Source organism: Macaca nemestrina, chromosome 12 (genome assembly GCF_043159975.1).
Source record: "Macaca nemestrina isolate mMacNem1 chromosome 12, mMacNem.hap1, whole genome shotgun sequence".
Lineage (NCBI taxonomy): Eukaryota > Metazoa > Chordata > Mammalia > Primates > Cercopithecidae > Macaca > Macaca nemestrina.
In genome coordinates, this window is record NC_092136.1 from 24,230,722 (window position 1) to 24,246,715 (window position 15,994).

General features: G+C 35.7%; 1 protein-coding gene across 15 annotated transcripts in view; it reads left to right on the forward strand.

The window, feature by feature from the left end:
* LOC105471588 (leucine rich repeat containing 4C) overlaps positions 1–15,994 on the forward strand; it is a 1,332,829-nt gene that overhangs the window by 125,486 nt on the left and 1,191,349 nt on the right. For 10 of the 15 annotated variants that reach the window (XM_071074846.1, XM_071074851.1, XM_071074854.1 and 7 more), the window contains one exon: positions 10,950–11,102. The exons of 4 other annotated variants lie outside the window; for them this stretch is intronic. The gene's annotated coding sequence lies outside the window, so the exon portion shown is untranslated. Of the gene's footprint in view, positions 1–1,052; positions 4,242–10,949; positions 11,103–15,994 lie in introns of those variants that run through there. One more of the 15 variants, XR_011610659.1, reaches the window with a different exon arrangement.

The following is a 15,994-nucleotide window of genomic DNA, read 5'->3' on the forward strand; positions in this document are numbered from 1 at the left end:
GAGAGGAACACACAAACCATCAAGGGTTCATAGTCAATAGTTCCCCAGGAAACAGGGAAAACATAAACAGTTTATAATGATTCTTAGTTTAAGTTTCTGCAAAACTTCGAATGCAACAACTATAGGAGGCAGCAAATAATTTTGTCTAAAATATTCCTCCCCTCTCCTTGCTCTTGGTTTCCGAATATACAATTGAATTTTCAATTGAACGTGTTCAATTAACCACTTACCCATTTTGGATTAAATAGCCAGTATTTATTGAACTATTTTTATTCAGTGCGGTTCAGTGTGAAAACGTAGAAATTTAAGATATGCGTCTAGCTTCTCAGGAGCATTTAATCTAGCTGAGAAGATAAAATCTTAAATAATCTTGTCCATATGTGTGCTATGGGCTACCCCTTGTATAAAGCAGATGACCAATATGCTTGTTTTTGTTTGTTTTGTTTTAGTCACTATCAAAATGGAGAATAATGGAACCTCATTGATGAGTTAAGATAGAAAGGCTTCACAGAGGAGCAAAGAGTGAATTGGTATCGGGAGAATCACTGGGCTCTGGGAGCAGAAAACATGGGGAACGGGGATGTTCTCTCCAGGCAGACGAAACACTTCTGATCTGGGGCTTGGTGTGAGAGTGAACAACACGATCACCAAAACTGGAATCAAAGGCATTTGTTGCACATCAGAGGAGAACATTGTGTTGGCTCAGATAATGGAAGGCTCTAGAAACAGCAGAATGACTATTAAACGTGCTAAAAATTTAAGAAGTGATGTGCTCTGATTAGTGGAAAATTTTATATTTTGTTTTAATAAGATTCCAAGTAAATGTGATACTCTAATTAGAGTGAAGCGTAAGTACCTCAAAATTGATTATCTAATTGGTTTTGGGATAACAATTGACTTATTTCTTTTTTTTTTTTTTTTTTTTTTTTTTGAGACGGAGTCTCGCTCTGTCGCCCAGGCTCCAGTGCAGTGGCCGGATCTCAGCTCACTGCAAGCTCCGCCTCCCGGGTTCACGCCATTCTCCTGCCTCAGCCTCCCGAGTAGCTGGGACTACAGGCGCCCGCCACCTCGCCCGGCTAGTTTTTTGTATTTTTTAGTAGAGATGGGGTTTCACCGTATTAGCCAGGATGGTCTCGATCTCCTGACCTCGCGATCCGCCCGTCTCGGCCTCCCAAAGTGCGGGGATTACAGGCTTGAGCCACCGCGCCCAGCCCAATTGACTTATTTCTTAAATACCGTGTTATAAACATGGACTTCTTTCCTGGAAAAACATTCCATATCATAAAAACACCAAAATTCATTACAATAGATGAAAAATAAATATGCGATTTTATTAATGTGCATTAGTAAGTGGAATAAAACTGTATTCCAGCTGCACTGTAAATACTCTCCTTGGAAGGTTTCATATTTCCTACTGGGTTGGACCAGCATATCATTTTAAAACACAGGACTGAGCATATTTGTTGGAAGACTCTTTATTCATTTCCTGATTAACCTATCTATAAGAAGCCAAAGTCTTCATTGCTTTAAGTATATTTGAATTATATCCAAAGATAATCTAATTTTACTTAAATCTCTTCATTTCAGCATGCATACATGGCCCAGAAAATATTGGAACAGTAAATTTTGGTGAGAAAGGACATTTTTCAGTGGCTACTGTTTTGTTTTGTTTTGTTTTGTTTTGTTTGCTCTCTTTAATCATCCCTTGCTCTTCCCTTCCAATAAAAGTCAGTTGAATCATCACTCACTTCACTATTATCACGTGACTTGATGCAGAGATGTTTGCTGAAGTTAGGTAAATATGCATATATATTTGCTTCATCATTGCTACTGTGGGTCGAATTGTGGTCCCCAAAAAGTTATGTCCAACTTCCTAACTCCTGGGATCTATGAATGTGACCATCTTAGAAAAAGATTTTATATAGATATAATTAAGTAAAAATCTTGTGATGAGATCATCTTGGATTAACTAGGTGGGCCCTAAATCCAGTAAGAAGTGCAAGAACAAGAGAAATACATAGGGAAAAGGGCAATTTGAAGACAAAGGTAGAGTCTGGAGTTATGTTAACACAAGGAAAGTTTGGCACTACTAGAAACTTGCGGAGGCAAGGAAAAGTCCTCACATAGAGACTTGGAAGTTAGTGCAATTCTCCCAGCACTTTGATTTGAACTTCTGGCCTCCAGAACTTTGAGAGAATACATTACTGTTATTTTAAGTCACCAACTCTGTGCTACTTTTTTACAGCAGCCCTTGGAAACTAACACAAATGCGGTGAGGCTTATTTATGACAAAATAAACTGTAAATGAGTTTTTTGTTTGTTTGGATGTTTGTTTGTTGGTTTTTGAGATGGAGTCTCACTCTGTTGCCCAGACTGGAATGCAGTGGTGCAATCTTGGCTCACTGCAACCTCTGCCTCCCAGATTCAGAGGATTCTCCTACCTAAGCCTCCCCAGTAGCTGGAATTACAGGCACACACCACCACACCCGGCTAATGTTTGTATTTTTAGTAGACATGGGGTTTCACCACGTTGACCAGGCTGGTCTCAAACCCCTGGTCCACCTGCCTCGGCCTCCCAAAGTGCTGTGATTTTGGGCGTGAGCCGCTGCACCTGGATATAAATGAGTTTTTGAGTTAAATTTAGTTGAGGGTCATTTCTAAATAGTTCCAGGAAAAGATTAGAAAGCCTCTGTGTGGAGAGCAGAAAACCAAAACTAAAATATTGCTAGGGATACTACCTTTGAATACTGAATTCTATATATGTGGTGCCACATGATTAATGACCTAATAGCATAATAGACCTATCTGGACTAAGATAGTCTAGGAAAACAATAGTAGAGTGTATCGTTGTGTTATAAGAACGATTAATATTTTAGGCAGTGTTATCACTCATAGAGCCCATGGTCAGTAATAGTGGAGGTAACTGTGTTAATATTAATAGTAACTGTGTTGTTTTAAGAGGATACAATACTTCAATGCCTCTCCTACTCAAAAATGTTTTGGGGATGTGACTTTGAGAAACCAGGTGTGAGGGTTCATGAAAAGTTAGGTCAAAATGACTCTCCATGTCCCAGATATTATAGATAATATACAGTCAGTTCTTAACTATCAATAACCAGATTATCAATGCCTCTTTTATTATGGTAAGTTTCTAATCAAAACGTGAGTTACCTGGTCAAAGCCAAACACAACAGAGCTATATTTATTTACTAATAGAAAAATATCTCTGCTGAGAAGATAGAGATTATGGCCAGAATCTTCACTTCAGTTTACCTGAAACTGTGTTGCAAAGTGGATTTCTGTAAAGTAAATTGTATTTTTTCACTGGAATGCTATTATAATTGGGGCTTACATTCTTAACCTCATGCTTGGAAAGATGAGCAGAAACTTTATTTTTATGGTCTTTTATTGATTCTGCCTGTGGTGCCTCTTCATAAGGTAGATAACTGAGAACTGATGCTATTTTTAACATGACACACTTCTAGGGAAAGGTGTTAGTAAATAAAAACTCCATTGATTCTGACTAATGGGGGAAAAGGCAGGTATAGTTCTTATCATGAAGGAATTTACATTATTCTGAAAAAAAAATGTAGAAAACAATCATTAAATTACTACAACTGGTGAAGTATGAAGGGGAAAACTCGGGTGCTAAGTCAGTATCCAACTGGCAGGACCTCACCCAGGGAATGAATATAAGGAAAGTTGTCATTTTATTCTTCGTAACTCAGATAAGTTTCTGATGATCTATTTTTAAGGTTTTTTTTTTAATTGAAAGCATTTAGAAAGTGTATTTTAAATTTTCTCTCAAAGAACTAGGTCATTCTATGTTCACTAAAGAGTTCTACACGTCTTTTTCCATGGTACTTGTGTTCTTTAGTAACATCGTCACCTAACACACCGTTACTCACTTTCATACCTAGATTGCCATCAGTCCTTGTTACAGGAAAACATCATCACCTTCACATACAGGTAAAGCTGCTTTTTTTACTTTGTTTGCTAACCTTTTCTCTCTCTACCTTCCCATTTATTTCTTCTTCCTGCAAGCACTCCTTCCAAGACATCCACTGAAAACAGGGAGATTAATTGAGAGACATATACAACTATAGCCTCAAAGTTACTAGATTGCCTTTCTTCTGGAATCCTCGACCATAATGAATTGCATACAGTTTCGACTTGCAAAGATCCCAGAATTGAAATAGGTTTTGGAATCAAATCCATCGAGTAATGTCGGCTAGTATTTAGTAAGTGCACACTGTGTGTGAAGTACTCTCTTTAAACACATAAATTTTCTCATTTAATTGCCACAACAATGCCATAAGCTCCATCTTTATTGCCATCTTTATTTTCTAAAGGAGGAAACAGACAAATAGACTCAAAGTAACTTTTCTTAGGCTTCATTACCAATAACTAGCAGAGAAAGATATGATTCTAGGTCTCCGAGTTTCTTTGGATAAGGGCTCTGAACACATAAATGCTATACCTCACCACTTCCTCATCTAAATTAGTCTCCTCTTTTACTAATCTGTTAGTTTAACCAACCAAGAGGTCTACACATAGGTTTCTCTAACCAAGAGTAGTGTAGAGTTGAAACTAGATCCCAAATTTAACTTCCAGTTAAGACCTTATTTGTGACTAAAGTCCTGGAGATTCAGGGTGTCTTATGCCCCATATACTCTCATGAAAATTTAGTCCAAGTTTTTCAAAATGCTACAAAAAGAAAAATGGAAATACATAAGATTTAGCTTGTTAATTCTTCTAATCTCAAGATTTAGTAATGAGCAATCCTATTTCTTTATGTAGAATATTTTTAAAAGAAAAATCACACAAACATCAAAATCTCTAATACTTTATATGTAGAGGGTTGGACAAACCAGTCAATTCTTTCATCCTCTGTTTTCCTATTCTGTAAAAAAGATGAACAAAACTTACTTCCTAGGATTAATATGAGAATTAAAAAGGATAATGTAGCCCATAAAAAACACTGACTACAATAATTACCTTCCTCTTCTAAACTGTTTCTTTTATTAACAAATGTTTAGGAAATATTTCACGAAGTTCTGGAGCCATTCACGTATATTTAGTCTTCCCTTAGGATTTTGCCTTTTTCTGAGTTAAAACCCATTTGTTTGACCTTCACTGAGGCTGGAGACTAGCAGGTAACTGTTGAAATATGACTCAATAAATAAGAAATGCTCTTGATTGTTGAATATCTTCTGATGTTATCTGTAAAAATTCTGAGGGATAGATTTTGTACTCAAGATTTCTGTAGGGAACAGAGCTGAACATATTCTAGTAAAATAGCCTATATAGCCATTACTCCAAGTACAAAATACATTTGATTAGCTCAAACTGTTAGGAACATGTATTGCTTAAAAAATAAATTGGATATAATTTTTTTAAATGCATTTGAGTCATGGTAGCATTTTAAGATCTCAATCCGCCCCCACCCCCACATCCCCATGGAAATTAAACTAGGCAGAGGGTGCTGAAGAAATGATTCCTATTAGACAGGAGAGGGATTTTTTTTACTGCTAGTTTCCAGCTTCCAAAAGTTTCTGTTGTATTGGTGCAAAAATCTGCAAACCACCTTTGCATTTCATTTGGCCTATTGCTGGTATAGTCATAGACAATGTTTACTAAGAGTTACATGAAAGTGATGTCTTCAGGGATATAATTTATATGTACAGTGCCTATCCAAAAGCAAAGGAATTCATTAAATAATAATCGTGATTCCTTGTGAATTCTTAAAGTCTAATGACTTATTAAAGGGCAGGGCTATTTATTTAGGTAGAATCTTGGTAAAAAGTAAAGATATATGAAAGTTTAAGCTAGTATCTTTATTGTGCCTCTAATATTTTACCTCTGTAGGATCCAGCAATATCAATAAAGTAAAAACCAATGAAGAGGTTTCTATACTTTTCCTATGTTTGATAGCATTGTGAGTCTAATATTTCTATAAAGGAGATACCTTTGTCATTTAAAAACATTATGCATCTTTCCAACATAATAATCTACCAGAAGTTTACTAACAGCCCAGTTTGTTCAGCATTTTCTATGTGTTACTCTTTTAGTTGTATTATTCGTACTTTATTATTTTATTTTATTCTAGCAACAAGTTCTGGAGGGGACATTGCCATATCAATATTACAGAAAAAAAAATCCGAATCTATGGAATCTGATGTTAAACAATGTGCCTGAGGTCATTAGATTTTTTCTTTTTTTTAGAGAGTAGGAACTCAAATCTTCATCCATCTTACTACAAACAAATTGCTTGTTTGCTTTTTCTATTTTGTATTTGAAATGCTCAGTACAATGCCAAGCATTTATTTTTTAATTTCAATTTTTATTTTTATTTTACTTTAAGTTTAGAGATACATGTGCAGAATGTGCAGGTTTGTTACATAGGCATGCATGCGCCATGGTGGTTTTCTGCATCTATTAACCCATCATCTAGATTTTTTTTTTCTTTTTCATTTTCTTGTGTTTATTTAAAAATAAAGAGTATATCCAGAGCTCTAAAACCCAGTAATAAGCTAACAACCCAATTAAAAAATGGACAAAAATTTAGAACAGATACCGAAGAAGGTACTAAGTAGATGACAAATAGGAACATGAAAGAGATGCTCAACATCATTAGTCATTATGAAAATATAAAGAAAAATCACAATTATATACTTACCAGAATGGCCAAAATTGGAAACAATGACTACAAGAGCTGTTAACATAATGTAGAGGAACTGAAACTCTAGTCCACAGTCTGTGGAAATATAAATTGGTACAACCACATCGCAAAACAGTTTAGCAGCTTCCTATAAAGTTAAACATCCATGGACTATGTGATAGTCCTCTCATTTGTAGGCATTTTTCCAAGGAAATTAAAGTATATGTTCATGTAAAGACATGTACAGGAATGTTCAAAGTAGCTCGTTTTTCAATAGTTTAAAAGTCAAAGCAACCAAATGTTCATCAAGTGAATGGATAAACAAGTTGGGTTGTGTCCACACAGTGGAATACTACTTAGCAATAAAAAGAACTCTGATACAAGCCAAATGAATAAATCTCAAAATACCATCATCTAGATTTTAAGCACCGTATGCATTAGCCGTTTGTCCTGATGCTCTCCCTCCTCACCACCCCCCGACAGGCCCCAGTGTGTGTTGTCCCTCCCTGTGTCCATGTGTTCTCATTGTTCAGCTCCTGCTTATGAGTGAAAACATGAGGGGTTTGGTTTTCTGTTCCTGTGTTAGTCTGCTGAGGATGATGGCTTCCAGCTTCATCCATGTCCCCACAATGGACATGATCTCATTCTTCTTTATGGCTACATTCTATTCCATGGTGTATATGTACCACATTTTCTTTATCCAGCCTCTCATTGATAGATGTGTGGGTTGGTTCCATGTCTTTGCTATTGTAAATAGTGCTGCAATAAACATACGTGTGCATGTATCTTTATAGTAGAATGATTTGTATTCCTTTGGGTATATACCCAGTAATGGGATTGATTGCTGGGTCAAATGGTATTTCTGGCTCCTTGAGGAATCACCACACTTTCTCCACAATGGTTGGACTAATTTACCATTTAACCTATCAACAGTGTAAGACGTTTCCCATTTCTCCACAGCCTCACCAGCATCTGTTGTTTCTTCACTTTGTAATAATCACCATTGTGATTGGCATGGGATGATATCTCACTGTGGTTTTGATTTGCATTTCTCTAATGATCAGTCATGTTGAGCTTTTTTCATGTTTGTTGACAGCATAAATGTCTTCTTTTGAGAAGTGTCTGTTCATGTCCTTTGCCTATTTTTTGATGGAGTTGTTTGTTTTTTCTTGTACATTTGTTTAAGTTCCTTGTAAATTCTGAATATTAGACCTTTGTCAGATGGATAGATGGTAAAATTTTTCTCCCATTCAGTAGGTTGCTGGTTCACTCTGATGATAGTTTCTTTTTCTGTGCAGAAGCTCTTTAGTTTAATCAGATCACATTTTTTAATTGTAGCTTCTGTTGCAATTGCTTTTGGCCTTTTCATAATGAAATCCTTGCCCATGCCTATGTCCTGAAAGGTATTGCCTAGGTTTTGTTCTAGGATTCTTATGATTTTGAATTTTACATCTAAGTTTTTAATCTATCTTGAGTTAATTTTTTATAAGGTGTAAGGGAGGGATCCAATTTCAGTTTTCTGCATATGGCTAGCCAGTTTTCCCAGCACCATTTATTAAAAACAGAATCCTTTCCCTATTGCTTGTTTTTGTCAGGTTTGCTGAAGAATGCCAAGCATTTAGATGCTAATCAGTTAAGTTCTGTTTATCTTTAAGCTTTAATTTTTGTCAGGTGCAGTGGCTTACATCTGTAATCTCAACACTATAAGAGGTCAGGGTAGGAGGATCCTTTGAAGCCAGGAGTTCAAGACCAGCCTGGACAACATAGCAAGACCCTGTCTCTTAATTTTTTGTTTTTAGTTAGCTGGGCATGGTAGAACATACCTGTAGTACCAGCTGCTTGGAAGGCTGAGTCAAAAGCATTACTTGAACCCAGGAATTGGAGGCTACAGTGAGTGATGATCATGTCACTGAACTCTAGTTTGGGTGACAAAGAAAGACCCTGTTTCAAAAAAAAAAGGAAATAATTTAAATTTTTTTATAAGACTTGTTTCTGGTAGTGTACATTCCTCTTCTGCTGCTATGAATAGTCATTTTCTTTCTCCTTTTTATGTCTTAGTTTCCTTTGTTCATTGCATGCCTCTGTTTCTCTGTGTCTGATGTGTTTCTTGCATTAAATTATTTTAAGGATTAAATGAGATGGTGTCCATGCAAGGACTAGCATGGATCCCAGCATAAAAGTCGTGTCCAGTAAATGCTAGTAATCTCTCTCATTTGGAACTGGGGCCACCGCCTTCTTGCCTGTCCTATACCGCTGAAGATCTGGACCAGCCATGGCAAGGCCAAAAGGAGAGAAGACATGACGCTGGGGACTTAGACTAATTTCACTTCCCTTAAATAAAGAGGACCTTCACATTTCCTTCACTATTAAAAGCCTCTTTGTTCAGTCTTCTGATATCTACACAGTAGGAAGGATGCATGAAAAGTGGATAGAGGACCAGTGCAGAAATCCCCAAACAATACCAAACACCCACGCTTGCTTGTTAATACATTGGCAAAAAATAGTTTGCTTCTTTCTACTATACTGGACATTTTGATGATAGTTTATGGCCCCTGATTTTTTTTTTTCCCAATGAAGATCCTTGAGGGGACTGAGATTGAAGGAGAAGAGTTTGCATACACACTTATTTTAAACAATTATGTGTTCTTAAAATCTGTGTAAAAATTATAACCTTTTCATTGTTGTAGATTAATACTTATTTTGATTATACTAGAGGAACAACTTACATTTTTTAAAAAAAGAAAGTCTACAATTCATAGTGAATCATCTTGTAGAGTAAATCTTTTAAAAACTCATTAAATTTTCTCTCTTCAATTAATTCTGAATTTTATGTGTTGGACTTGCTTCAGGAAAGACTTCATCTAAACTAATTTGTATAGTCATATTTGCACAAGGCACAAAGGGCTCAGTGGCAATGCCTGAGGGATTCCAGTTAGGAAAATATAGACACTCAAATGTAAGAAATAGACTAACTTTGCTCCATAAATAAATAGGTCTAAATTTCTGTTTCCCATGCCTGGCCGTTCATTTCAATTGTTAAAGTGTCTACAATTAGCTAGACAATGTGTGGGAATACAAATATGGATGCCATGCTCCCTTTCCTCTAGGACTCATAATTTAGTGGTGTGACATACTTGTGCAAATTTAAATAAAATACAACACCAAAAAGAAGCTTGGAGAAGAAAAACAAAGGTCAATGGGAGAACAGAAGAGAGAGAGATTGTAATGCATCTGGGAAGTTTCATTTACTTATATATTCATCCATTTGCCAAACGTTTACTGCAAACCTATTATGAGTCAAGAACTATTATTGGTGCAGGTGTTGGACATAACATGAGGAATATATGATAGGAAATTAGTAAGTACTCATTGAACACAGGAATAAATAAACATGTAAATATAGAATTTCTGCCCTTAGAAATTCTACCCTCTATGGACAAAGCACACAACAAAAAATGTATTAAACAATTTCAGGCAATAGTTAATGTTATAAAAAGACTGAAGCTCACTAAGCAGAGAATAAAGACGGACAGGTAGTATTTTTGTCATTTTACAGTTTCATAGTGTCATAAGCTTTCAATCTGGACTTCAAAAGTAGGCAACATTTTGGTAGGAAGGACTGAAGGTTGAATTTCTTTCTCTTAAACTCTATTCATATACCCTCTACTCTTTTACTACTCTGGGATTTTTAGTTTACTGGTCTGCTTTTACCAATGAAATGGAATTTGTAAGGACAAAGACCATGTCTGACTTATCTTTATATCCCAAGCACTATGAGCACTATGCTTAATATGTATTAGGTCCTAATAAATGTTTTTAGAATCACTTATCAATAAGTGATGGGGCAAAAATAAACAGAGATACTCACTTGGAGATTTTGAATAGATCGGTGTAACTGGACTTTAGGAGTTTGGAGGTGTTACTGGGTGGTGGAGTATAGCATTGAAGACAGACTAGACTGGGGCCAGACTGAAAACTGATCACCTGAGAATTAGGTTGAAAGATTTGGATTTAAGTGGGGTGTCACTGAGTAAGATCCTCTGGCAGGAAAGAAACTCTTGTGTGTGGGGGGGTTTTTTTGTTTGTTTCATTCTGTGGAGACATGGGCTTTCTCTGTCACCTGGGTTGTACTGTAATGGAATGGGTGCATAGCTCACTGCAGCCTCAAACTCCTGGGCTCAAGCAACCCTGCCACCTCAGTCTCTGGAGTAGCTGGGACTACAGGAATGCACCACCACACCCGGCTATTGTTTTTTTTAAAAAAAATTATTTATTTTACTATTTGCAGAAAGAGGGTCTCGCTTTTTTACCCAGACTGTTTTCAAATTACTGGCCTCAAGTGATCCCTGACTTCAGCCTCTCAAAGTGCCTGAATGACAAGCATGAGCCACCGTGTCTGGCCTCTTGAAGAAGGAAAATCTCAACGTTTTAATTGCCCCCAGTAAGTACCAGACATCTCACACCTGCTAGGTGCTGGAAAATCAAGTACTTAATCAGTTAGTCATCAATTTTAAAGGATGTGCCCAGCGTTTGAAAATAGAGTATAAAGGAGAAGGAAAAACCTAAAATAGCTCAAGTTTTAAACCTGAAACAAGTGTGGGAGCGAAAAAACATTAACTGGAATAGAAAACACAGGTAAAGGCTGCCGGTTGCCAAAAAGGTGTTAGCAAATCTTCTTTAACTGACGAGTTCAAAGAGGTACAAACCTCTCTGCAAAGCCAGCCAACTGCAAAATTTGTAACACAGATCGTGTATACTATGCTATGAAATAAGCAAAAAAAGTACTTAGAGTTTAGAGAAGTGTTCAGGTTTTCTAGAGGCTTCTTTCTACTTCCTATTCCACACCTCTTATGATAACCTTCTAGCTGCACATCTAGGCTGTGGGTCTTTACACGTCATGATTGGCTAAATAAGCCAGAGGGAGTAACATTTTTATGAGGTTTGGGGAGATAGCCAAATGTGAAATTTTCTAGAAAACAACCTTTTGAGATAATTAGAATTGAAATACAGAAGTAGGGGTTAGGGGAGAGCTCAAATAATAATAATAAACTTTTTAAAGAAATGTTTCTCTGCTTGTTTATTGTTATAGATTGACACACACGATTAACATATCTAATTAACATTTGCAACCAACTGCATGATACCAACCAAAGAAAAGCAGATTAATGATGATGTATAAAAACAAAGTTTTAGGCTGCAAAATACTACATGTAAAATAGCCACATTTTATTACCTATGCTGAGAAAAGTAGCATTAATTAATCTGCAAAAACATCGCTGAATAAAAGGCCTTTTAGCTCACTTGCTTTAATGCTGCTAATAGACAAGGTAAAGCTGTTAAGAGCAGTCAGCAAGTACATAGATATTTAATGGGAGGGGGGCTTTTGAATAATTCCATACTTTTGAATTTTAGTTTGAATGTCTATTATTGCTGGTCACATATCCCTGCATAAATTACATAAACGAATGTCTGGTCTTGAAACTTGAACCAGATGGAATTTATCTGATGAATAATTCTTAAAATACGCAAATATGTAAAGCTAACTGTCCATGTTATTTTGAAAGTCTTATTATTGACCTTTTAATGACTTCACTGATATTCTAGTTACTTCTAGAATAAAATAATATAAAACCGAGTATATAGTATGATTAAGGGAGAAAAAGATCAAGACCTCTTAGCTAAGTGTTCTACTCTGAGATGTATTTTGAGTGATGTATTAAGAAGTAATAGAAGTTATGCCTTGATTCTTCAATTACAAAGCATTTAGAGAAAATATTTTTCTTTTAATAGGAAGAAACATTCTCATTTGCTTAGCTTGGCTTTTTCTGTATAAATATGTTAATTTGCAATTCTTAGTAATAGTTTTCTTCTTTCAAGTATTTCCCCTTCAAAAACAGAATAAGACATCTGCATTATTTTTTTAAATGAACATAATTTTGTCTTCCTTATTCTCTTGAATTCAGAAACTTTTACAAGAGAAATTGTTGCTTTGTTGATTTCAAAGACAGTTTCAGCCCAAGACCTGGGCTCATAGGAATAAGTTATTTTGAGTCACTACTTTGAGCAGAGATGGAATTTTTATTTATATAGTATGCCTTATATACTAGAAGAATCAAAATTTCCTAATTGCCAAAATATGTTGAGGTTAATTGCTAAAGATGCAGGAATGAGGCAAACCCCAAGTTGGTAACAGAATGCTGAACCAAAGTGCAGACCATCAGACGTTAGGAAAGTTGGCACAAGTGAAAGTTACAGTTGTTGAAAAGAAGAGGGATAAAACATCTTCATGGGATAAAACAACTTATGAAATATAATTATTAATAGACTTTTTACTACAGTCTTCTTTGTGTGTGTTGGAATATGTCATAAGCAAGACAAGAGTTTAGTGTATTTTAGTCTGAACATTCCAAACTGTATTGAGTGCTGAAGTTCTTAGGAGTTTCCTTTCTGGCACAATATGTTGGTTTGGTCCCCTGATTTACAACTTCAGAGAGTTAGAGAAGCAAAGGCATGCTTACCCAGAGCTTCATTAGGAAACCTTGCACATTGCAGATTTTGCTTTGCTTGTGGTGGTAGATGGGCACTTATGAAGAAAGTTATTTTAAAAAAAACCCTAAAGTATTATATTATTTAAATTTATCATACATATACAATTGATGTGAACTCTAGTTTGTACTTATTGTAAAATTGTATATGTTTGTTAATTACTGCTGAAATTATTCATCAAGCTTGATGAGGTAAATTGGGTATCTAGTAACTTGGGCTCTAATCCTAAATGCCTAATTCCACATGACTCATTCAATTCAAAAAATATTTACTAAGCTTCAACTCTGTGAAAGGTACTGTTCTAAGTCCTGGGGTTATGGCAGTGAACAATATGGAGAAGGTCCCTGGTTAAATGGATTTTACATTTTACATAGTAAACAACAAACAAATACCTATAAGGTTAAGAAGTAATATGTAATTTGAACAATAATAAAAATAAGGGTTTGTCATGGGAGCATAGGCAATTTTAGATAGAGTGGCTGTCAGGCAAGGTCTCTGGAAGTATTTTGAGAAGATAATAAACAAAAGTTAATAGTTCCATCAGCACGTGTGGTACATTTAAGTGTGTTGGTAAAGATGTCCCTTCTTTTTTGTGATGTAGATCTGCCCTGGGGTTCATTTGTCAGTGCACAACATTTGGGCTGCATTTCATCCTGCGTTTGACTTAACTGTCAAGTGCCTTTGTGTAGTGCCTAAACCCCACAACTGTATGTTATAGCCATGGAAGTGAATAAAAGTATGAGAAGATCCAGGTGAAAAGATTCCCAGGAAGAGGAAACACCTAAAGCAAGTGCCTTGAGTTAGATATAAAATTGGTGTGTTAAGAAATAGCAGGATGTCTACTGTGCTGGAAATAGAGTGAGTGAAGGGAAGATGCAAGTTATTCTCAGTGAGCTTCAGGGTACTCACATTTAAGAGAATAATACTTGGACTGATTTTCCATCGTTTCACACATGCATTAAAAACCATTAAATCTACATGTATTGGTTATGTTTCTTTGTCAGTGGCAGATGCCAAGTGTGGCTTCATTAATCAATAACTTCTGAGTAGATACCAATCAAATAAAAATTTGGGAAGGATATGAGTGCTCATAGAAGCAGCAGAAAGTTGAAGAACAAGCTTAAAGTGAGTAAAAGGCAAGACAATGCTGAAGGACTAGGAAGGAAGAACTCAAGGGAGGAAGGATCTCATAATAGACATATTTTGTTCAGAGAATGAGGGTGAATTGCATGAACTGTAATTATTTTTGGATTTGTGTTTGTTTATTTTTTCTTCAGCTCAGGACTTCAAGATAGTGATTTTCAGTAGAACTATATTGGACCCTCTACTTATTCAGCTAGGGAAGTACCAGGCTCCCTACTGTAATCCCAATAAATTTTATCCAAGGAGGAATCATGCTGTCATTAGGAAGAAAAATGAATGTGGAATAGCCGAATACCAGACAGAGCCATAGGCCAAAGAGAACAGTAAGCGTATGAGACATATAAGACACATACACATATAAATATATTTTCTTTCAAAAAGAGTGTTTTAATAAGATTGGGGACTAGTGTGTGTGTGTATATGTGTGTGTGTATATATATATACACTTATAAGATTGCAGACTAGTGTACGTATATTCTTATATTATTAAAAGTATGTTTATATACTAAAAATCTTATTAAAAGTGTATATATACTTATAATTTTATTGAGTATGTACGTATACTTACAATCTTATTAATAGTATATATATACTTATGTCTTATTAAAGCTATGTATATAACACAATCTTATTAAAGGTATATATGCTTTTAATCATATTGAAATTCTTAAATATGTAATATATATTTAATATATTAGATATATTAATTTTAGTAATATATAATTTTAATAATGTTTACATACAACTCTATTTATATAAATATATATACATATATATTTATATATATTTGAAACAGTAATGCTATTCCAGATAAAAAGAACAGGCTGAATGAAAATCTGTTTCTGGGCTCTGTGCAGTGGCTCACTCCTGTAATCCCAGCACTTCTGGAGGCTGAGGTGGTTGGATCACTGGAACCCAGGATTTCCAGAACAGCCTGGGCAATGTGGTGAAACCCCCTGTCTCTCCAAAAAACAGAAACTATTCAGGCATAATGGTGTGTGCCTGTAGTCCTAGTTACTTGGAAGTCTGAGGTGAGAGGATGGCTTGAGCCTAGGTGGTTGAGGCTGCAGTGAGCAAGATTGCACCACTGCACTCCAGTCTGGGCGACAGACTGGGAGACCCTGTCTCAAAGGAAAAAGAAAAAAAAGAAAAAAATATCTGCATCTGAGCAGAAACTCAGGGTGTTCATATGAAGGGGTGAAGGAGGTAAATAAGGACCACATGTTGATGGCCACTAATGTCATGATACATTCGATTCAACATTGAGTAAATAGTTTTAAACCCTAGCCACTCAACAATTTCAATTAAAGAAAAATTGTAACACTTTCCTTAATGTTCTCAATTTAGACTCATTGATAATATAATCTATCAACACAGATAATTAAAACAAAACAAAACAAAAAACCAAAAAACAAAATAGTGCTCACAACAGTAATGAGAAGACAAATGAGGGATGATAATTTATAACAAAAAGATATGTATTTCAATATATAAATCCTCCTGCACAGTTACAATAAAAAATTAAATAGTAAGAAGCTCTTCCCTCTACCCAAACTCATGAATGTAACCGTTGCAAAGGCATACTGATACAGGTGTGCTGCATTGGTCACTCCACAGTACTGCCTGCATGATTGTATGGATACA